General features: G+C 53.4%; 1 protein-coding gene across 3 annotated transcripts in view; it reads left to right on the plus strand.

The window, feature by feature from the left end:
• The first annotated feature begins 1,127 nt into the window (after positions 1 to 1,127).
• The window catches only part of LRFN5 (leucine rich repeat and fibronectin type III domain containing 5), a 72,688-nt gene continuing 52,041 nt past the window's right edge, over positions 1,128 to 21,774 (plus strand). For all 3 annotated transcript variants that reach the window (XM_079989637.1, XM_079989638.1, XM_079989636.1), the window contains exon 1: positions 1,128 to 1,285. The gene's annotated coding sequence lies outside the window, so the exon portion shown is untranslated. The remainder of the gene's footprint in view (positions 1,286 to 21,774) is intronic.

Raw genomic sequence — 21,774 nt, forward strand, 5'->3', positions numbered from 1 at the left:
CATCCTCTTCCGACGGGGTGTCCGGCCGGCGTTCCATTCGTCGCTTGGGAGCGCGGCGCCGCGGACCTTCTCCCGCGCCCCGGCAGCTCCGCCGTCGCCGTCCTTGCCATCCGAGAGGGAGCAGCCCCCGACGGAGCCGAGACCCTGCGCCCCGTCTCTTTGTTGGTGGGGGCGGGGAGGAGAAAAGAAGCGGTGGTCGCGGTAGAACCGGCGGGCACCGCCCGGAGGAAGAGACCGGGGGTGGGGGGCGCAGACAGGGCAGCCCCCTCCCCGACGGCCTCGGCGGTGCGTCCCGGCTCAGCCCCGGCCGCCGCCGAGTGGAGGGGCGTCTGGGCGGCGGGCGCCTTTATTGGAGGCCGGGCTAGGCGGGCGCCGCCTCGCAGCTCCTGCGCCGGCGCCGCCCCCTCCCCGCCCGCCCGCTTGCCCGCCCCTCCGCGCCGCCGGACGCTTCCCGTCTCCGCCACTCGGGCGCGCTTTGGACTGCGGAGGAGACGCCGCCGCCGCCGCCGCCGCCACAAGGCTTCATGCGGCAGCGAGGCGAGCGGGGTTCGGCCGGGCGGCAGCCGCCTCCTTCCGGGGCTTCTGGTGGTGCGGCGCCGGGGATGGAGCTGGCCGCGGCGGGCGGCAGCGGCGGCGGCGGCGGCGAAGGAGAGGCTCGGTTCGGCGCGCTCGGAGGAGCCCAGGCGGGCGGCGCTCGGCTGCCACTGTCCCCGCGCCGCCGCCACTGAACGGCGCCCGGCCGAGGCTCCGGCGCGCCCGCTCCTCTCGCTCGCGCTCTTTCCTTCGTGCCTGGCGGCGGCGGCGGCTACCACGGCGGCGGGGATGTGATCGGCGGCCGGGGCGGCGGCGCTGGGGCGGAGGGGCCCGGGGCCAGCAAGGGCGCGGCGCGCCCGGAGGGATCTTTGCGCATCGCGGGAGCGGCGGGCAAGGCGGCGCGCAGGGCGTCGGGGCCGGGCAAGGTCACCCCCGGGCCGGTGGAACCGCATCCCGCCGCCCGCGCGCTTCCCATGGGGCGAGCTCGGCGGCTTGAGCGCGCCCGCCGAGCCGGGCGCTCCGGCCCCGAGCGCAGCCGCTCTTGCGCCGCCGCCGCCGCCGCCCGGGGCCGCCGCCGCCTCTTGCCTCTAGGATGCGGCGCCTGCCGCGGCGCCTGGTGAGCGGCGCACCGGAGCAGGGAGCGGGCGGACGACGACGAGGAAGGCGGCCAGCAGCAGCAGCAGCAGGAGGAAGGCGGCCGCCGGAGACGGAGCGCCCCGGGCGGCCGGTCGGATTCCCCGGGAGGCAGCAGGTAAGCGCCTTGGCTCGCGCTCTCTGCATTGCAGCCCCCGCGCGGGGAGGGGGGAGGGGGTTGGGAGACGGGGGGAGGGGAGGGGGCGAGCTACCTCTTCCCAACGGGGGGCCTGTTTCCTCGCGCCCTCCCCGTCGGAGGGAGGGGAAGGTCCCGCTGGGCACGGCCAGGTGTGGCTGCTGCGCCCTTCTCCCGGTTTTCCTGCGCGACGAGGGGGTGAGCGCTGCCCCTCCTTATTTCTTCCCGGTTCTATAGCAGAAGGACGCCCCCGCCCTCCCCGTCCTGTTCAGGGAGAGAATGGAGGTTCCTGCAAAGCACTCCCTCCCCCCACCTGCCAAATCCTCCCCCGTTTTCGGGGCTCCGGAACTCGCTTCTCCGCTTGCCTGCCGCTGCGGCTCTGGCAGGTTGGGGGAGCTCCAGGGTCGGTTTTGAAGGGTCTGGATGCGGGAGCGGCACCCCCCCCCCCGCACCGGGGGGAAGCAGTCAGCCGACAGCCCCCGATTCCCCGCACGTAGAACCAAGGGCCTGGCGCCGAGTGGGTGGGATTTCTCCGGGGTGGGGGGAGCACCGTTCGTGCTGCCGAATCTAGGCTCTCCCCCCAAAAGCCTGGATCCCTCGGGGGACTCGCTCCGCTTCTTGCCTGCGCAGATTTTTTTTCTCCGCAGCAGCGGGGGGGGGGGGGAGTGTCCCTGCTGGTTTCTAGGCGAGAGGGTCTTCGGGCTGCCCCTCCCCCCGCGCTTTGGATCTCCCCGCTCCTGCCCCCCTCCTGCTGGTGCTCTCCGAAGGTGTGGGGCGCCTCCTGGAAAGGCGTGATGCTGGGAGTTGGGCAGGGAGAATGGCAGGTTTTTTGGGGGCTGGGGTGGGAGGAGGAGGATGTGGACAGAGCCCAGGCAATGGTGGGGTCTGTATCCCTCCCCCCCCCGCGTCGATGGGCATGGAAATGGCAGGCTCCCTGGAGGAGGGGCAGGGGGGAGGGGGCGCGTCTCTGAGGAAAGAGGTTTCCAGCTGTTAAGTTGCCCTCCTGTTTCTTTGACGTTGGGGACCTAAACTGCTGCTGCAACTTGTCCCCCTTTTGGGGGTGGGGGTGGAGAGGGGCATCTTTCCGTAAGGCCCTTGTGAATTGTGCTTGTCGGGCTCGGGTCTCTTCATCCTGGCTGCTGGTGTGGGGCTTTCAGGGGAATGGGGCAGGGGGCACCCTTAATGGTTAGCTGGTGGGAGCTTCCTTCTCCCTCCAGGCCCTGAGAGCAGGTCTGAGGTCTTTGCAGAGCTCTGGAGCAAGTTGGGGGGGGTGGAGGGCAAGGAGCCTCCCCCATGTGGGGGAAGGGTACTCAGTATCTCTGGACATTGTTTTAGCCTCACGTCCAGCCAGTTTCTTCCTGGCCTGGGGATATGTGCTTGGCCAGAGGAGCCTCCTGGCCTGTCCCAGTTGAGACTCTTCTCTGAGCCCTGGAGCTCATCCTGGCCACACTCAGACCCAGTTCGACTTTCTCTTTGCCCCTTTTATTTGCCCCAGAGGACAGATGCACAGATTGGTGGAGGGGAACATTCTCAGAGGAAAGGCCAGAGCTCAAGGGACGAGTGCCTCCTTTTCCTGAAAAAGGTTCCAAGTAGGGGCTGAGGGAGACCCTGGACCCCTGGAGAGTCTGCTGCCAGGCAGTGTAGATGCTACAGAGCTCCATGGCTGGTTGGCCTGGATCCCACATAAGCAACTCCCTGAGTAGCAACTGGTTGGAAGGTGGAAGACAGGCCAGTCCTCTGTCCAAATGTCACCTTGGCTGTATGAGGTGGCCTTAGGAAGCCTGTATTTCCTTGGCCCCCAGCTGTGATTTGGATAGGAAAGGTGGCCTCTTACAGGTCTGTTGCAAGAATTGCTCTGATAATGCATGAGGACAGCTGCTTCATTTTAGGGCCTAAGGCATAAAGGCTTTGCTACTTGCCATTTTAGCAGTGTACTGGAAGAGCCTGGCTGCTGGATCAGACCAAAGCGGAGGCCTAGTCGGGCATCCTGGTCTCCCCACCTGCAAGCAGGACCTGAGAGCAACCTCAGCAGCAGCAGCACTCTCTCTCCACTGGTGCTCCCCAGGATGTGGTCTCATTTGGGGGCCTCCTGAGGGTCCCCGTGGTGGAGCATCTGCCTTGAAAGCCGAAGGTTCAATCCCAAGTGTATCCAGCTGGGTGTGGGAATGTCCCTGGCCTGGACCCCTGGAGAGCCATCACTGGCAGCCGAGGTAGACGAGACCAAGGTAGATGGACCCAGTGGTCTGACTCAGGAGAAGGCAGCCTCCAGAGTTTCCTGCCTCTGGCATCAGAGGGAGGACACTGACCGCAAGGCTGGCACCCACATTCCAGCCCCCACCAACCTCCACTTGCCCAAGGAGCCCCAAGGCGGTTGTGGAGGAGGAGACCCCCAAAGCCCCATCCTTCCTCCTGACCAAGGAAACCTTCAAGGGGGAGTCCAGCTTTTCTTCTCCTTCTGGGCAAGGAGAGCTGGATGTGGGCAAGTCTCCTGGGCTGCAATTGCTTGCCCTCCCTCTCCCCCAGGGGATCGATACTCCTTCTGCTCGAGGGCTTGATAACAGGGCTGGTTTTATAGGAAAATCTTTGGGGATGCTATCAGAGCAAACATTCTGCTCGGGAAAATCGTTAGACTAGCTTTGTCTTTAGCAGGCTGAGCCGAGCCCCAGCTAAGTAGGCGAGGTCTGCTGGCAAGGAGAGCTCGCCCCTTGTGGAGAAGCCATGGCGGTTGCCGGCGGGGTGGGTGGGTGGGTGTCATTTGAAGCAGGTGTGAGCAGCTTGTGCTGATCCAGGTAGGGCAGAGGGACAAGGCCTAGCAAGGAGGTCTTCCCTGCCCCCACCTCCCCAGAAGAAATTGAAATATGGACATGGTTCAGTCCTTTCCAGGGGAATTTGCCTGGAGAGTGTTTGGCTGCCTTTGGAGGGCCAACTGCCAAATAGCTCAGGGCACTTGTGGGTGGGGGGGTGTGTGTGCTCAGGCCCACATGTGAATACCCAGATGTGACCATCACCACTTGAAGCTGAGGGGAGGAGGCAGGCAGGCAGCGGTTGTCAGAGGAGCGATTCAGCCCAGCAGGACCAAAGGCTGCCTTCCTAGCGGCGGCTGCTTTCTCCTCTCGGTGTCTCCCGTGCCCTTGAGCCTGAAATAGATGCTACTCCAGAACAAAACAACAAGCCTTGCAGGATTGTGCTGGCCTCGCAGCTCCACGTGCGTCTTTTCAAAAGGTGCAGCGGTTGTAGAAGCACCACACGCGGTGGGCGGGGGTGGGGGGGGGAGGCGAGGGGCAGGATTTGGCCCCAGAGGTGCACCTGTGTGTGAGAGAGGGAGAGAATGAGTGGAAAGGGGGCTGTGCTCTGGGCACCTGAGGCCGATTTCAAGGGAGACGAAATGCTTCTGAGCCTCTCCCCTCTATGGGTCACGTGTGCAAGGTTTTGACACACAATTGGACAGAGCGAGGGAGAGACCTCAGACCTTGGTTCCTGCCAGCGTGGATCTTGCCAGTTTTGTGGACTAGCCAGTTCCAACATCACGCTTGGAAGCAGCCTCTAAAGCTCCAGCCTTCAGCCTTTTCAGACCCAGGAGGCACTTTGCATAGAATCAGAGTCATCTAGTCCAACCCCTTGCAGTTCAGGAATCACAACTAAAGCATCCATGACAGATGTCTGTCCAACCTCAGCTTCAAAAAACCCAGTGCCCCCAAACATGCATTGGGGGACCCATTTCTTAACCTTCCCCATCTATTTCCATGGTGGCCGTGCTCCTGTTTGAGCTGCTGCTCAAATCAGTCCATGACCTGCTAGTGGTTCTTGCCCCACCAGCTGAAGATCAGAGCTCGAAAGAAGCCCCTTTCAAATACTGGAGCATTTCCCTTTTCAACTGGTGGAGTCCTAGTTTGTGGCTTGGAGGGGAAGACAGCCCAAGGCTCTTGGGCATTTTGGTGGCCCTACAAGGCTGAGTTCCCGGGGGGGGGGGGGCTATGGAAGCTGCCATTTTGGATTTCTGTTTGGCTGATGAGGAATTGAGCAAAGGCTCTGTGGAGAACTGGAAGGATCAAATGAGTTAAAGAGCATCCTTGGGCTGTGGGGGTGTCCTGAGGCCCCCACTTCTCTGGTCCTGCCCACTGCCTGAAATGTTTCACAGACGGGAGGTGGTGGTCTGTCCTGGACAGTGCCTGTGGGAGTTGGCATGGGAGAGCTGGAGGAGATAAGAGGTTCATAGAATTGTAGAGTTGGTTTGTCTAGTCTATGCACTGCAGGAATTTCAGCAAACATTCCAGCCAGAGAGGAGGTCACAGAGCAGTCCTGGGTCACAGGCTTGTCCTGCTGAGCCTCCCAGACAACCCAGAGAGCTCAGTTCAGCCTGCCAAAATCCCTGGCCTCCTCCTCTTCACTGTTTTTCTTTTCCATTTATGGGAGAGGAGCAGATCTTGAAGCATAAATAAGGGAGAAGCTACACGAGAGCAGGTGCTTGTTTCAATTTGTTATCCTGGTTGTTGATGGATGTCTCTGGACTACAGCAGTACAAGGTATTTGTTCTTGGATCAAAAGGACCCTTTTGCTGAAGAATTAGGGCTGCTACAGATCCGCTGGTCCTCCCCAAAGCACGAGCATTAGAAGTTGAGGCACCTGCCTCAGCTTCCTGCACCACATAAACAGTCAAGAGATGCCAACCCAGTTTGTCATGCTAAGCCCAACCATGGCTTCATGTGGGCATGCAGGTGTGGTCTCTCAGAGAGGAGAATGTGCCCACTTTGCAGCTGAGAGCTAAGTCATGGTTTGGCAGAACTTGTCCCCTGAATCTGGGCTTGTGGGTTGACAGATTCCAGACAAACCAAAAGCAGGTGACATGAAAGCAAACCATGGCTTAGCTCCCAGTGGTGCAACAGAACCTGAGGAGGAAGGAGACAGTCGCCATCTCCTCTCCAGAGGCCATGGCTTTGTGGGTCCATGCGAAGCTATGGTTTGTTAGGTTATGTTACTGTTTATTTATACGCTGCTTTTCCGCCAAAAGACTCCCAGGGCAACTCCCAGGACCAAACAGATACATTCTTCACACACACACACACACACACACACACACACACACACACATTTATATACCACTATTTCATAAAAATATATCACAGCAGTTTGCAACAATATAAAAACACAAAACCATACAGTAAATTCATAAGGCGTTAGAAGCAAATACGTACAAACACGATGATACAAATACAGAATAATGCACATCCAAATGATGCATATTCAAAACAGCCATAGAATCAGAGAGTTGGAAGGGATCCCAAGGGTCATCTGTTCCAACCGCGTCCAGTGCAGGGATCTTAGCTAGAGAATCTCTGATCAGGGTACCAGGCAGGGTTGGTGTGGCAAGGCAGATGCCCCGTGGTGGGTCCCCCAGACCCTCCCCTGCCACTCAGTGTTGCGTTGTGCCCGTGCTTCCCTCTTTGGCTCCAGCCTCCCTCTCTCCTTGGCCTCCTACCCCCCTCCTGACTCTGGGCCCTGAGCCCCTTCCCAACCAGAAATCCCTGTAGATTCCAAGGTCTTCTTTGGCTTGGAGGGCCAGGCTGCTGGCCTGAGGGAGAAGGAGCCGGAATTGATGCCAGGGCTGGGGATCCTTCCAGCCAATTGATATTTTGTAATGGAACAGAACAATCGGCTTGAGCCCACCATGGTCCCTTCCTTCTCTCCACCTTTATTATGTTCTTCCTATGCCAATAAACCTCACAGAGATTATCTGTCTAAATCGAGTAGCTCCCCTCCACCTCCCTAGCAGTGGCGGAGCTTCAAGCTCCGGCGGGGGGCGGGCAGAGAGCAGGCGGGGGCATGGCTGGCACGCATCCCGGGGGCGTGGTGGGCCACCCTCAGGGGCGTGGCGCACATCCTCGGGGCGTGGCGCCCAGCACGGGAGGGGGGAGCCATGATGGTACCCCACCAGGATCGTGCCGCCAGGGACGGTGCGCTCCCCCCGCACCCCTGTTCCTCCGCCAGTGCTCCTTAGTGACTCATGTGAAAGCAGGTACCAGATTGAAGAACATCAGAAGAGCTTTCTGGATCAGGCCCATCTAGTCCAGCCTCCTCTTCTCACAGTGGCCAAACAGATGCCCTAAATGGGAAACCAACAAGCAGGATCTGAGCACCCCTCCATCTTTTTCAGCAAAGCTGCCTTCCTGGCCTGAGCCTCTTTGCCCTCTAACCTGGGGGTGGCAGTCTTCCCAACAGGACTGCATGCCACAGTTGTGCACCCTGCCCTGTGAGGGCTCCCCTACCCGTCTCCCTGGGCCTCTCCCCAATTCACCTCTGGCCATGTGTTGCTCCTTTCCTTGCTGCTCATTCAAGGGGGTCTCCACCCCCTTTGTTTAATCCTCTTCATCCTCCTCTGTGGCTTCATGGGGCTCATTCTTCACATGGGGGCAGGGAAGACTTGCCCCCTTGAAATGTCTTGCTGGAAGAGGATTTTAGTTTTTGTTCTTTGCTGTTTTTATCTGATTTCAGCGTCTCCGTTGTGTTTGCTCTGAAAGAAATCACCTTGAGGTACCTGAGCGCAAAAAATGCAGCTTATATTTATTAATAACGTCAGCTGCTGCTACTGCATTTCTAGCCTGCGCTGTATCAAATGATCTCAGGGCAGGTTGCAATCCATAAAGATGCCAATATAACGTAAACTGTAAAAACCACAAAAATCAACCATGTGAAATCTAATAACCAGTGGCAAAATCCAATATAGGGCCATTGTACAAATCGGTGGTGTGACTGGCTTTGGAATACTGTGCTGTTCTGGTTGCCTCCTCTCAAAAAGGACACTGTAGAGTTGGAAAAGTTTCAGGAAGGGGCCACCAAAGTTATCAAAGAGGCAACAAGGCTGCCAAATTCCAGTTGCTCAATTCACCAACGAATTTGGGACCTAAAATTTCAGTGTCATCTGAGTGAGATGAATAAGCACCCAGCAGTCAAAGACGGTTTTACCCCAGCAATTTAGCTGTCAAAATTACAAATATCTAAATATAGACAGTCGTTCACCCTTGCTAGATTCAACGTGCTGCCATCTGCCTTATTGCAGGGCAGATCTGTGGGTGAACTGTTTGTGGAACGAGTCTGCCCCTGCGGCCTGACAGAGGTGGAAACCGTCTCTCATGTCTTGCTACGATGTCATTTTTATGAGGATATGACGCTCAGTCTTGATCACCCTTGTTATACAGAAAATTCCAAGTGGGTCTGAACCTCAGTGCTTAAAATCCCTGCTAGAGGATAAGGATCCAGATGTCACGCTAAGGGGGGGGGGCAAATTTTGTGTGGCTGCCATAAAACTCAGGGAACAAGCTGTGCTATTACAAAGACTAAGGTCTCAGCTGCAAACTCTAGATAATATTTTAGAGACTAAGACCTAAACCACATTTCTAATGGCTGTCATATTCATATTGTTTATTGTCATAGCCGATTCTTAATTCAGACTTAATTCTATTGTGTTTTATGTTCGCTTAGTACGGTTTGTACTGGGATGCAGGTGGCGCTGTGGGTTAAAGCCTCAGCGCCTAGGGCTTGCCGATCGAAAGGTCGGCGGTTCGAATCCCTGCGGCGGGGTGCGCTCCCGCTGCTCGGTCCCAGCGTCTGCCAACCTAGCAGTTCGAAAGCACCTCCGGGTGCAAGTAGATAAATAGGGACTGCTTACCAGCGGGAAGGTAAACGGCGTTTCCGTGTGCGGCTCTGGCTCTGGCTCTGGCTCTGGCCAGAGCAGCGATGTCACGCTGGCCACGTGACCCGGAAGTGTCTCCGGACAGCGCTGGCCCCTGGCCTCTTAAGTGAGATGGGCGCACAACCCCAGAGTCTGTCAAGACTGGCCCGTACGGGCAGGGGTACCTTTACCTTTTTTAGTACGGTTTGTGAATCTGGTCTGGGACCATAATACATTTCATTCATTCAAATACCACTTGCTGGAAACCCCAGGAGAGGAGAGAGGAGCTCTTGGGCTTGGATCCTGCTTGCGGGTTTCCCATAATGGGCATCTGGTTGGCCCTTGTGAGAACAGGATGCTCGGCTAGTTGGACCCCGGTCTGCTCCACCAGGGCTCTTCTCATGTTCTGAACCTCTAGGCATGCAGCTCAGACACCACAACTTCCACTAAGAGCCACTCACACCCCAAATTCACTTGGTGCCTGGACGAGACGAATGAACGATGGTGCCAACCAGGCCTAATCCTGAATTCACCGAGAACAGGAGGCACGCTAGACTAGATGGCTGGATCCAGCAGGCTGTTCTTGTGTTCTTTTGCACTTCCTGGCTGCCTGAATCGCACAACAGTCTAGATCATGGGTTGGCAAACTAAGGCCTGGGGGCTGGATCTGGCCCAAGTGCCTTCTCAATCCGGCCCACGGACGGTCCGGGAATCAGCGTGTTTTTACGTGAGTAGAATGTGTCCTTTTATTTAAAATGCACCTCTGGGTTATTTGTGGGGCATAGGAATTCGTTCTTTTTCCAAAATATAGTCCGGTCCCCACAAAGTCTGAGGGACAGTGGACCTGCCCCCTGCTGAAAAAGTTTGCTGACCCCTGGTCTAGCTCAAGTGGTGGGGACCCCAGGGCACTGCATGGGTTTCTGGTCTCCTTGTCAGCCCCCCCAGCAGAGTGGCCAGTGGGGGGCTGATGTTGCTGGACCCCAGCCCCCCACTGGCATCCCCAATGACTGGCAGTACAGAGAAGGGCAGAGGGGAGGGCCACAAGCAGTTTCTTCATCCGGTGCATGCACATTCCTCCACTGCTGACACTTTCCTCCCTTGGCCTATGTTTTGCAGGGCATCTGGGGAGGGCAGCAGTGGGGAGATGGGGGCCCAGAGGAGCCCTGTCGGCTGAAAAGAAATGTTCCTTGACGCTGTAAGGGCAGCACCATGGGGGCTCCACAGATCAAGAAATGAATGGAAATATCTCTGGTGCCTGCATTCTCTGAAGCCTCTTTTCTGAGTTTATCCTCCTCGGGAAAATGGATTGTTTACAATATCATCTGTTTCCTTAGTAAATCTAAAGCCCGTGAAATGGGGAGAATCTCATCTCTTACCTGCAAATATTGTGTGAAATGGCAAATCTGCAGAATTGCGCCCCCCCCCCCCACCGCTACTGTTGCAGCAGTCATTGTGCATTGCTGAATTACTTTCCAGGGTGTATTTTACCAATACACTCTTAATAGCTGAAAGGGGAAATAGAAAAGATATTTCTGCTTATTTCTTTTTGTTTGGGTGCATTATTATTATTATTATTATTAAACACATCGTAATTCCATTTTTTGATACTTTTGTGCTGTGAGAGCGAAGGAAGGGATTATCCATCTTGGGTGGCTCCTCTTATCCGTCAGAATAATATCTAGGCAGGCATAATCACCAGTGATCTGTGATTCTCCTGTGATTTCTGGGGGGCCCTCGCCCTGGTTCTGCAGTCAAGCAGGGATGTGTCTGTCTGTGCATTTGTGGTCATGCTGGATTCAGCAGGATTTGTCAGCAAACATGCTCATCCTTGGTGCGCATGCCGCAGTCCTCCCACTGACCTCGTGAGGCGCATGGCTTGTTCTAGAGCTGTGGCTCCCAAAGTGGGTGATGGGACATGAGTGGGGGGCACTGAGAGTCAAGGGGGCAGCAGGGGGAAGCTTGGGGTGTAAATGGCCACCAGATTTGAAAAGCTGACAGATGAAGTTCATCCATTTTGTTGCATTAATTGGTTACTGTTTTGAGTTTTGTCGTGTTATTGCCTTCCTTAGTGTGTTGTGCAAACTGCTATTATGAATAATGTTTTTTGTAGGGTGCAGTCGAGGATGAGTTTGTGGAACCAAGTGGGTGGGGCCCCCAAAGGTTTTGGGAACCCCTGAACCGTAGTTAAATTGTGCTTTGAATTGTCTTGCTGGATGGTCGGCTCAGTGTTCCTCTGACTCCTAATTCTTCATGCCAGCTGTGGTTATAAAAGGATGTTGGAGAGGGTCTGGGTTGCACCTTAACAGCCCCCACACTATGCAGACCTCCAGAGAGGAGGACCTGGCTGCTTTGCTCACACCCCAATTCTCCTCCTTCCCCTCTCACCTGAGAAAGGTCACCTGAACCCAAATCTTGTGGTCTTGCTCTCCCAAGTCCGGGCAGGCCAGGAGGAGAAACCAAGGATTGTCGGAGTGACAAGAAATTCAGCATGTCAACCCAGCTACGAAAAGGGCAAATTCCATGCCAGGGATCACTAGGAAAGGAATTGGAAATAAATCTGTCGATATCAGAATGCTATTCTGCAAATCTATGGTGCAACCAGATCTGGGATGCTGTGTCCAGTTCTGGTTTCCTCACCTCAAAGAGGAGATTGTAGAGTTGGGAAAGGTCCAGAGAAGGGCCACCAGAATGATCATGGGGGTGGAGAAAGGCTGCAGAGTTTGGGACTTAATCTTAAACTGAGAAAAGGCAAGTAAGAGGATAGAGGTTTGTAAAATTGTGCACAGCATGGACTTCCTCTCGCATAACACTGAAACTCACGGACATCCCATGAAGCTGGAAGATTCCAGACAAATATATCAAGAAATGACTTATTCATGTAGCAGAGTTAAACTATGGAGCTTACTCCCAAAGGAGGCCGTGATGGTCACCAACTGAGATGCCTTTAAAAGAGGATCAGACCAATTCATGGAGGAGGAGGAGGAGGAGGAGTAGAGGGATATTGATGGCTCTGCTCTGTTTTCATTGTGGGGGCAGCAAATGCTTCTGAATACCCACCGCTGGAAGCTGCAAGAGGGAAGGTGGCTCTTGGGCTTGAATTCTCCTGGTGGGTTTCCATAATGCCATCTGCTTGACCCCTGGGAGATCAGGATGCTGGAGTAGGTGAGCCATTGCCAGGATCCAGCAGGCTCTTCTTAGGTCCCTTTAAATGGGATTTATTCCCCATATTTATAGACTATTTTGTAACCCTTGAGTTAGGCCCGAGAATGGGATTTTTATTTTTTATCCCAGAGGATCAAGACCCACTGCTGCATCCTCCACACTCGGCTGCCTGCTCAGCCTCAGCTTTCTTCCTTCACTGCTTACCTTGAATATGAAATTGTAAGTTCAGATGCTGTTCCACAGAGAATCTGTGAATTTGGAAGGTACTCCAAGGGTCATCTAGTCCAGCCAACCTTTGCTCAGCAACCTCCAATGAAGGAGTGTCTGCTGCCTTGCAACTTTCTACCTTTCCAATCTCTTTCCTGGTCACTGGCCGGAGTTTTGTGCTGGTGAGGAAGAAGAGCATCAGGATTTCGTTCTGATAAATATCAGGTCGCAGGGAGATGGCATTGGGGGCGCCCACGAAAGGCCAGTTCCCATTGGGGCTTGCAGCAGGAGATGAACGGTTGTTGCAGCTTCCTCTGGCCATCCTGAGATGGTCCTCTCTTGGCAGTGCATGGAGGAGATCAGGGAAGCAGAGAGGAGTTCAGGTGGGTGGCCCTAGGGATGTGGGCTTGCTCTTGGAAGCTGGTGGCAAAGTCTCTAATCTTGAGCCCCGGAGTCGTGGCCTCGGTGGGTCTTTGGCTGCTGCCATCCTGCAGCCTGTTTGTCTCATGGCTCCAATAGCCAGCTGGGGCCGGTGGTTCGTAACACCCTCTCCTAGCATTGGGGACTCTTTAGTTTTAGAGAAAAGGCAAGTGAGAGGCAGCATGATAGATGTTTATAAAAAGCTGCATGTCATGGAGAACTGGGCCAAACTAACAAAGTGGATTTCAGGAGGGAGAAGTGCAAGTTTTTACACTCAAGCAGGAAGAACCAGTTGTGCACATAGAAGATACTTGGCTGTTATGGAAATGACATGCCCCCCCCATCTTTAAAGTTGTTACAAATATTATGCCTGAATGTATCCTTTTGACTTGACAGCTCAGGGAAGATACCTAGCTTTATAAATTTGTAGAAAATCCATTCTTTAACCAACTCTCCTCATTCCAACGCCATTTTAAGCCTTAAAGAAAGGTGAATTTGGGCTCCACCTCCCTCCATGAACCATGAACCAAGAAGCAGGAAGTCATGTAGGCAGCAGGAAGAGGGCATCCCGCCATAATTCCCCAAGAGTGAGAGCACAGACACCCCAGGGAGCCCCCCACCCAGGGAGTGACCAAGGGGGCAACAATGGACATCTACAGAGGCAGCTGAGCAACTCAGGTGTTCTGAAAGCCCACCTCCAGATAAGTCCTGAGGGCAAGGAGATGTCAAGAGTTTCATTGTTCTTTCGGAGATACTTGAGAGGTGTTGGAAAAGGTGTCTGAGAAAGTGACCTAATGTTGAACTTGTGTAACCCTTGTAGACCCCTCCCCACAAAGACAGGTGGACGCCGTGCAGAAAGGAGGTTATGGCATTCGCTTCCCATTCCCTCAAAGAGAAGCCAGGAAGAGTGACTCAGACCTGTGGGGAGGGACCCACGGCAGCCACAGCCCACCTGCCAGGTTGATGTCATCTGTGGAGTCTTGCATTCCAAAGGAGAAGCTCATGACTGTTCCAGGAAAGGCAACCTCACGGGCACTGATGGACAAAATGGCTCCTGAGAGCCAGAGTGAGGCCCCACCTCACGAAGGCCAGCGCCTGACACAGCAGGGAAGGCAGGCGGCAAGGGCAGCTTGTGGGTCCTGGGTGGTGCCCAGAACTGGACACAATATTCCAGGTGTGGTCTGATCAAGGCAGAAGAGAGGCTACCATGACTTGGTCTGGACACTGGACTTCTCTTGATGCAGCCTAGAATAGCATTCGCTTTCTTCTGCTGCTGTATCACACTGTGGGCTCAGGTGAGGCTTGTGGTCCACCAAGACTCACAGACCTTTTCTACATGTACTGCTGGTAAGCCATGTTAAGGAAAATTCTGGGTTGAGAGGATACTCAACAGCCCAGCTCATCAGGCAGAGCCTGTGGGTCTATACAGTCAGAAAGGAAGGAAGTTCCAGCCAAATATAGGAGCAAAACAGCAGTCAGTAGACCACCATCTTTATTGTTGCGCAACAGCTCCCCCTAGGAGTAAGAACCCCGAGCATGGGGTGACACCCCTAACTGTCCTCTACCCCTTTAAGGTAATCCATGAGCCTGATTTCAACTTCTGACTTTACAAGGGGTTCAAAAACAGAATTTAAAAGAGATTTCTGCCTGGCAGATGTTAGAAGGCTTTTGAATTTCGCAGCAGAGAACATGTGTGTATAAATTGCCTCCCAGAGTTAGTCTTACGGCACCTTAAAGGCTAATTGCAGATATATCATTATATTGATTGATTGATTGAATGCATATATATTCCACCGTTTTCTCCAAGGAGCTCAGAGTGGTGTACATGGCTCTCCTCCTCCTCCTTTGATCCTCATAGCAACCCTGTGAGGTAGGGTTAGGCAGAGAGGCAGTGACTGAGCCAGGGTCACCCAATGAGCTTCAGGCTGGGTGGGATTTGAACACAGTTCACTCCTAGTCTGACATTCTAACCACCACATCACACTGACATGGTGGGCCTCAGGGATCCCTGGTCATCCTTGAGAGTGATGTGCTGGGCACTCCCACCTGGAAAGGGGCACATGGCACAATTTCATGCCCCCCCAAGCAAGGGAGAAAGCTTCTTCAATGGTGCCAACTTCTCCTGGTTGTCTCTTGGCCTGCAGGGAGGGGCAGGGCTAAGGGAGAGGGCTATCAAGGGCTCCTAGCTAGGGAAGAGGGCTCTTGTGCTCGGATCCTGCTTGCTGGTTTCCCACAGGCAACTGTTCAGCCATTGTGAGAGCAGGATGAGGACCCAGGTGAACTACTGGCCTATTTCAGCAGGCTCTTCTGAAGCTCACTCTCCTTCCTTGGAGAGCAGAGGTTGGATGGTCATCTGTCCTGGAGACTCCTGCATTGCAGGGGGCTGGACTAGATGACTCTTGGGGTCCCTTCCAACTCTACCATTCTAGGGTTCTATGATTCTCATGGAAACACAGAAGAGCAGGCTCTTCTGGTGCTGTTATGCAAGGGAAATGCCGTCATGCTCTTCAACGCGCTCGAGGAAGCAGCCTTCTTGGTAGCAACAGCAAGAGCAGGTCCTAGTGAATGACAGATGGAGAAAGCTATTCTGGCAGCAGGCTGGGGAGATGCAGGCTGCTCTTCATCAGAGCATCGGAAAAGCCTGCTGGATCAGGCCAATGGGCACTACCTCGTAGGGCATCCCGTTCTTGCCCTGGCCGTCGGATGCCCCAGGGAGAAGCCCACAGGCAGGAGCTGAGCATAAGAGCCCTTCTCCAGCACATCCCCCACCCAGCCCACCTTTTGGAAAATGGAAAGCTGGCTGGAGTCTGTTCCCTCCCTTCCTCCCACAAAGGAATCACCCAGCAGGAGGGGGAAAGGATCGGGCCCAAGAGTGAGCAGCCTCCGTGCTGAAGGAAAGGGCTTGGTGCCAAGTGGTGCTGGCATGTCTGCCCCTTAATCACATCTTGGTTTCAACCCCTGTTTGGAAATCTGACTCGAGGTGTGTGGCACCTTGAGAGTTCTGTGCTCCTAGGCAGAATGAGAAAGCAAGGAGACCCAAGGCAAGCAAGTAAAAAAGGGTTGTGTGTTTTTAAAAACAACAACAACAACAACAACTGGGGAATTTGTGTGGCTTGGTGGGAATTGTCACAAGAGATGTTGAGAAGCTGCCTTGTTGGCGTTCCATGTGGCAAGCACCAATGATTCGTGATTTCCCCTCCCTTGCAGGCCTTGGCACACGCTGTCCTGCAAAGTATGGGTGGGCTGACTCCTCTCAAACCACCCCACCACCTATGAACACCCTTCCAAAAAATCAGGATAAAAGGGGCTTTGGATACCTTAACTGCAATGAGTTTAGAGTTGCCCACCAAACGTTTTCCCGAGTCCAGAGTGGGTCCCATGTGGGTCACACTTTTGACACCTGCTTGTGATGAGCAGGCCTCTGGGCGGATGCAGGAAAAGGCATCTTGGACCCATGATGCTCCTGGTTTGGCGGTTGGCTTTGAGCAGATCTCCCTCTGGTTTTGAGCCAAGAATTGTAGCGGAATCACGAAGGCGAAGCCAGGAGGGGGTGGCGTCTCAGCAAACCACCTCTGGGCGGCTGGGCTGGCGGATGTGTAGCCTAGCTGTGCCCTTTGTGTTTGTGCTGCAGGCAGTGACTTAGTGCCTGAATTTATCTCCAGGCAAAGCTGAGGGTTGTGTAAGTTTCCTAGATAAATAAAGGAACTGGGCCACTCACCCACACCCTGCCCTGTCCGGCCATCTGGCCAAGGAAGGCCGGAAGCCAGAATTGAGAGCTGCAGCTTCCTGAATTCTCCTCTTCCTCCTCCTCCTCTTTCTTCAAGTGGCTCTGGAGTCAAGAGCTAGTGGTCCAGGGACCAGGCACTGCCCCAGTAGGGGACAAAGGCCTTGTCTCCCAGGATGATGCTTGCCAGCCCTCCTTGTGCCCCCCAAAAGCTTTTCTGCCCCAGAGAAAAACCCTCCAAATAAGTGAAACAGAGAAAAGGGTTCCCTTCGCCCACATGGTTGGGGGTTTGATGGCCACTCTTGTTTTGGAAAATCTCCCAACTCTTTTATTTTGTCCCAGCACTGGAACATCCTGTCAGAGCAAGGATTCCCCCCGTGGCTCCCTCACAAGTCTGTCCTTGGCTTCCCCACAGAGTGAACACCTTCAGAAGGTGGTGGAGTCTCCTTCCTTGGGGCTGGAAGGTCCTCTGTCGTGGATGCTGGAGATTCCTGCAACCCTCCCAACCCCACCATTCTGTGATTTGATGAACTCTCCAGAATGGATTTGAGGCTGTCCTAAGTCACATCTAATGCCACAAAATACCTTCATCAGTCGGAAGGTTCACCAAAGCAAGAGCCTGGGGTGGGGCTGGTAAAAAGAAAGCTGTCTTGGCACTGAATCTGCACTTCATTTTTGCTTTGGGCTCTAAATAGTGTGTCTGTGCACACAGCACAACTGGCCATCCCATTCCAGCAATCTTTAAAATCTCTGGCATACCTGGGTAACAGTTAGTAGCCCAGAGTGGTTGGGGCATCCCAGTCAGATGGGTGGGCTATTTTACTATTACTATTGTTATTGTTATTGTTAGTGTGTATGTCTGTGTTTGGGGGAAGCAATTCAGAATCTTGACTGAGCACCGGCAGAAGCTGCCCATTTGCGGTCAGACACTTAGAGGATGGCTAGCAAAACCCCCAGAGCTTGTGAAAGAAAAAGTCCTTCTTCATGCAGTGCCTGGTTAAATTGAGGAATTCACTCCGCGGGAGGCAGTGATGGCTGCCAACCTAGAAGGATTCAAAATTGGATGAAACAAATTTGTGGATGGCCATTGATGGCTCCTAGCTAGGGTGGTTCTGCTCTGCCTCCACAGTCAGAGGCAGCCATGCTTCTGAAGGTCAGTTGCTGGAACTGCAGGAGGAGAGCGCTGCTCTTGTGTTCGAATCCTGCTTTGGGTTTCCCACTGAGGCATCTGGTTGGCCCCTGTGGGAAGTGGATGCTGGACTAGATGGGCCATGGGCCTCATCCAGGAGGGCTTTGATTACATTCTTAGGCTGCCCCCTCAGCCTTGAGATGCCTTCTGAGCACTGGGCAGGCTTGATCCCTGCAACTGGAAGTGGTCTTCCGTGGATCCCTGTTTGAACTGGGAGCTGCTTCAGCCAGTGTTGCTTGGACCCTTGGCCTTTGGGTGGGAGGGAAAGGCCCATTTAGCTGGAGCCCCCACCAAGGGTCCCACCGCAAAGTCAGCCCTTAGCAAAACTTGGCCTGAACATTGCCCCCCACCAGATTTCGTCTCTGTGCCAGAGCTGCGAGTGTGTCTCCTGTCTCAAAGGCTCAGATGAAGAGAGTGCTGAGTTAAGAACATTAGAACCAGGAGGCCCATAAAGGCCAGGCGAGAGAAACACAAACACACAAACAGAGGCCGCCTTCTGCAAGGAGGACCTTGATCTGCCTCAAGATACAAATCTCGACTTGCTTCTTTCATGCAGTGAGAGTGTTAGAGGGGGTGGGGACAATGGGAGCCAACAGTCTTGTTGGGGAGGTTAAAAACATGGTTTGTTAATAATAAAATATGAGTTAATGCTTCGGTTGTGATGTTTGTCCTGTTTTTAAGTTGCTGGTTTGTTTAATAGCATTTTGTAGATTGCAGTTGTTTTACTGATGATTTGTTAATTATATTATATGATTTATGCTGTACTCTTTATCTTGTTCTCTTATGGTTATTTATTGTTTGTAAGCCACTTTGGGAAAACAGCATGGAAGCATCATCAATCAATCAACCAACAAGCCCCTTTGGAGCAACTAATACTTTTCCTGGGAAAGGGCTTTTCAACATCAGTGGAAGGTTTTCGCGTCCCCCGCCCAGCCCCTTCTCTGTTTTCTGCCTTTTCCAGAAAAGGCTGCTTATTTTTCAAAGCCCTTTGTGGTCTGGCAGCTCGGATGTTTGATCTGCCTCTTTGAAAAAAGGACAGGGGGAGATAGATTCCTTCAGGGTGCTGGGATTGATTAAAATGGGCCTAATAATAATTAGGTTGAATCAAACTTGTTTTTTTAAAAAATGTAATTGGATCTGAGATTAAAGTTCTGCAATGATGATCCTTGTTCTGTTCTGTAATCTCCAGACAGGGTCTGGGCTGGGCTGCCATCTTATCTGAGGTCTGACGGGGGCTGTTCTGGGTGGGGAGAGGGCAGGACACCCCTTGAGTCTCTGAGCCCAACTTATGGGGGGGGGGGCTTAATGCTGCTAGTGGCTCCCCTGGGGTGAGTAAGGGAACCCTGCCAGGAACATGGAAGCCCTCTCGTCTCCATGTTGTGTTGTGTGATGATTAGAATCCCCATCTCTGCACCTTGTTCATAGAATCCCAGACTTGTAGAGTTGGAAGGGATTCTCCCAGCCCCCACAATGCAGGAATCACATCTCAAGAATCCCTGACAGATGGCCGTCCAACCTCTGCTTAAAAACCTCTGAAGAAGGAGAGTGCACTACTTTCCATCAGAAAGTTCTTCCTAATGTTTAATCAAATTCACAAGCCATTCAGCCTGGGGAGACCCCTTTAAAGAGGCAGGCAAGGGGATGGGGACCAGTTGCTGCTTTGTCATGATACAGCTTCATCCAAGATGATGGGCGACCAAGAAGATGAAGGGTCTAGGAAGCAAGCCTTGTGAGGAACAGTTGAAGGAGTTGGGTGTGTTTAGCCTGGAGAAGAGGAAACAGAGAGGGGACACAAAAGATATCTTCAAATATCTTGTAGGCTGTCATATGGAAGAGGGAGCAAGCTTGTTTTCTCCTGCTCTGGAGGGGAGAACCTAAGTCAGTGGGTTCAAATGACAAGAAATGAGATTTTGTGTACTGCAGGGAGATGGATTCAATGACCCTCAGAGTCCCTTTCAAGGCTACATTTCTATGATTAACTGTTGAGAGACCATGTTTCTGAGTGTTTGTCTGCCCCAGACATGCAATCAAACATTCCCCAGAGGAAGTTTGAAGCCTTCTCCCTTATCTGCAATTTTCCCAAATGCTTGTTTTGGATTTCAAGCCTCTTCATGGTGAGGTGCCTTTTCCATGGAGTCATTGGAAGGGACCTGAGGGTCATCTAGTCCAACTCCCTGCAATGCAGGAATCACGTCTCAAGAATCCCTGACAGATGGCCGTCCAACCTCTGCTGGAAAACCTCAGTCCGCCACCATCCGAGGGAGTCCATTCTACAGTTAAATAGCTCTTGCCAGCAGAAAGTTCTTCCTAATGTTTAGCTGGGATCTCCTTTCTTCTCATTTGGATCCATTGAATATTCCGCCTTGGTCAAGCCCCACCTGGAGTCCTGTGTCCAGTTCTCAGCACCCCAGTTGGAGGAGGATATGGAAAAGCTGGAAGGTGTGCCAAGGAGGGCAACCAAGATGATCAAGGGTTTTGGAGACCAAGCCTTGTGAGGTGTGCTTGAAGGAGCTGGGTATGTTTAGCCTGGAAAAGAGAAGACTGGGAAGAGATATGAGAGCCATCTTCAGAGATATCTGAGATTCCTGCATTATAGGGGGTTGGACTAAATAACTCTTCTCCTCCCTTCTCACTTTACAATTCTAGGATTCTATAACAGACAGTATCCAAGACTGCTGAATAGATCTTCCTCGTAGAGTATCTGTGTGGCCTCTCCTGTTTCCATGCCCTGCTTGTGGCCTTTGCAGAGGCCTCTGGCTGGCTGGCTCTTGCTGCTGGGAGCAGCTCTGGTGGGACTTCATGGTGGTGTGAGGGGCCTGGTGCATCTTTGCCCTGATCTAGCTGAGCAGTCTCTTCTCTGCGTAGAAGCTGGTTGTGGTGGTAGCTGAGGAGACTGAAGATCAGGAAGAGCTCCCTGATGGCAAGAGCTGTTCAACAGCGGATGACCTTGGAAGGTGGTGGACTCTTGGAAGGCCACCTGCCAGGGATTCTTTAGCATTGCAAGGGGGTTGAGCTAGATGAGCCTTGGAGTCCCTTCCAACTTTATAGTTTTATGATTCTAGGAGACCCAGAGAAGGCGGTGCCAGGGCTTAGCTGCCGCCCCACAGCAGACGTCGGCCATCCTGGGATGAGCTGGAGTTCTTCTCCTGCTGGCGATGAGTTTGATGCACCTCTGGATGAGTTTATTAAAACTCTTCTCTCTTTGCTTGATGAATTTTTCATGTCCGCAGGATGAATTGTACATAGCCCAAAAAATAAATTAAAATAAGTGCACATAAATCATTTACCATTCTTGGTTCCTGGAGGAAATTTGTTTCCGTTGCAGGGCTTGTCCTTTTTTAGAAGTCATTATGATTATCCCCATCTTCTGCGGCGTGAATATTCCTTGAGATGATAAGGACGTTGTGTCTCCGAGAGATCCAAATCACGTTCTTTTCCCCCGTTGAAGATAGTCGGAGGAAGCCTCTGCCTCTCTGCAGTGTCCTGGAACATGTTGGATTAGCTTTATCTCACTTTCATACGGATAGAGCATCCGTTAGTGGGAAAGGCTGCAAATAAATCTTGCTTCTTAAAGGGCTGAAAGAGACGCTCTTGTTCTCGCACAATAAGACCCAGATTGTGTCTGCTCTGCACGGAGCCATCAATTTTCTCTTCTGTCCTTGCAGCAGCCTTAGAAGTCTGGTGCCTGTTTCTGGAACAATGCGCATTGTGGAAGGGTGGCCTAGTGGTTAGAGTGCAGGACTCGGACCAGGCAGAAACCAGGGTTCAAATCCCCCCCTTGGCTGCGTTACCTCAGAGGCCAGTCACTGTCTTTAGCCCAGCCTACCTCTCAGGGGTGTTGTGAGGATAAAACAGGAAGATGAAAACCGTATGTGCCACCAACATTTGAGGAAAAGTGGGATACAAGGTCAATTAAGGGACCCGAAGGGTCACCTAAAGGATCTCCGACCAATGGCCCTCTGGCCTCCAGGGAAGGCGAGTCTCATCCTCTTCCTGCCCAACAGCTCTGCCTGCATCTCTGCATTTATTTATTTCACAATCATTTATTCACCTGACTGTGAAGCAACAACACCCTCAAAGTGGTTTACAAAGGGAAGAAGACA

The sequence above is a fragment of the Podarcis cretensis genome (assembly GCF_951804945.1).
Source record: "Podarcis cretensis genome assembly, chromosome: 1".
In the NCBI taxonomy this organism is placed as follows: domain Eukaryota; kingdom Metazoa; phylum Chordata; class Lepidosauria; order Squamata; family Lacertidae; genus Podarcis; species Podarcis cretensis.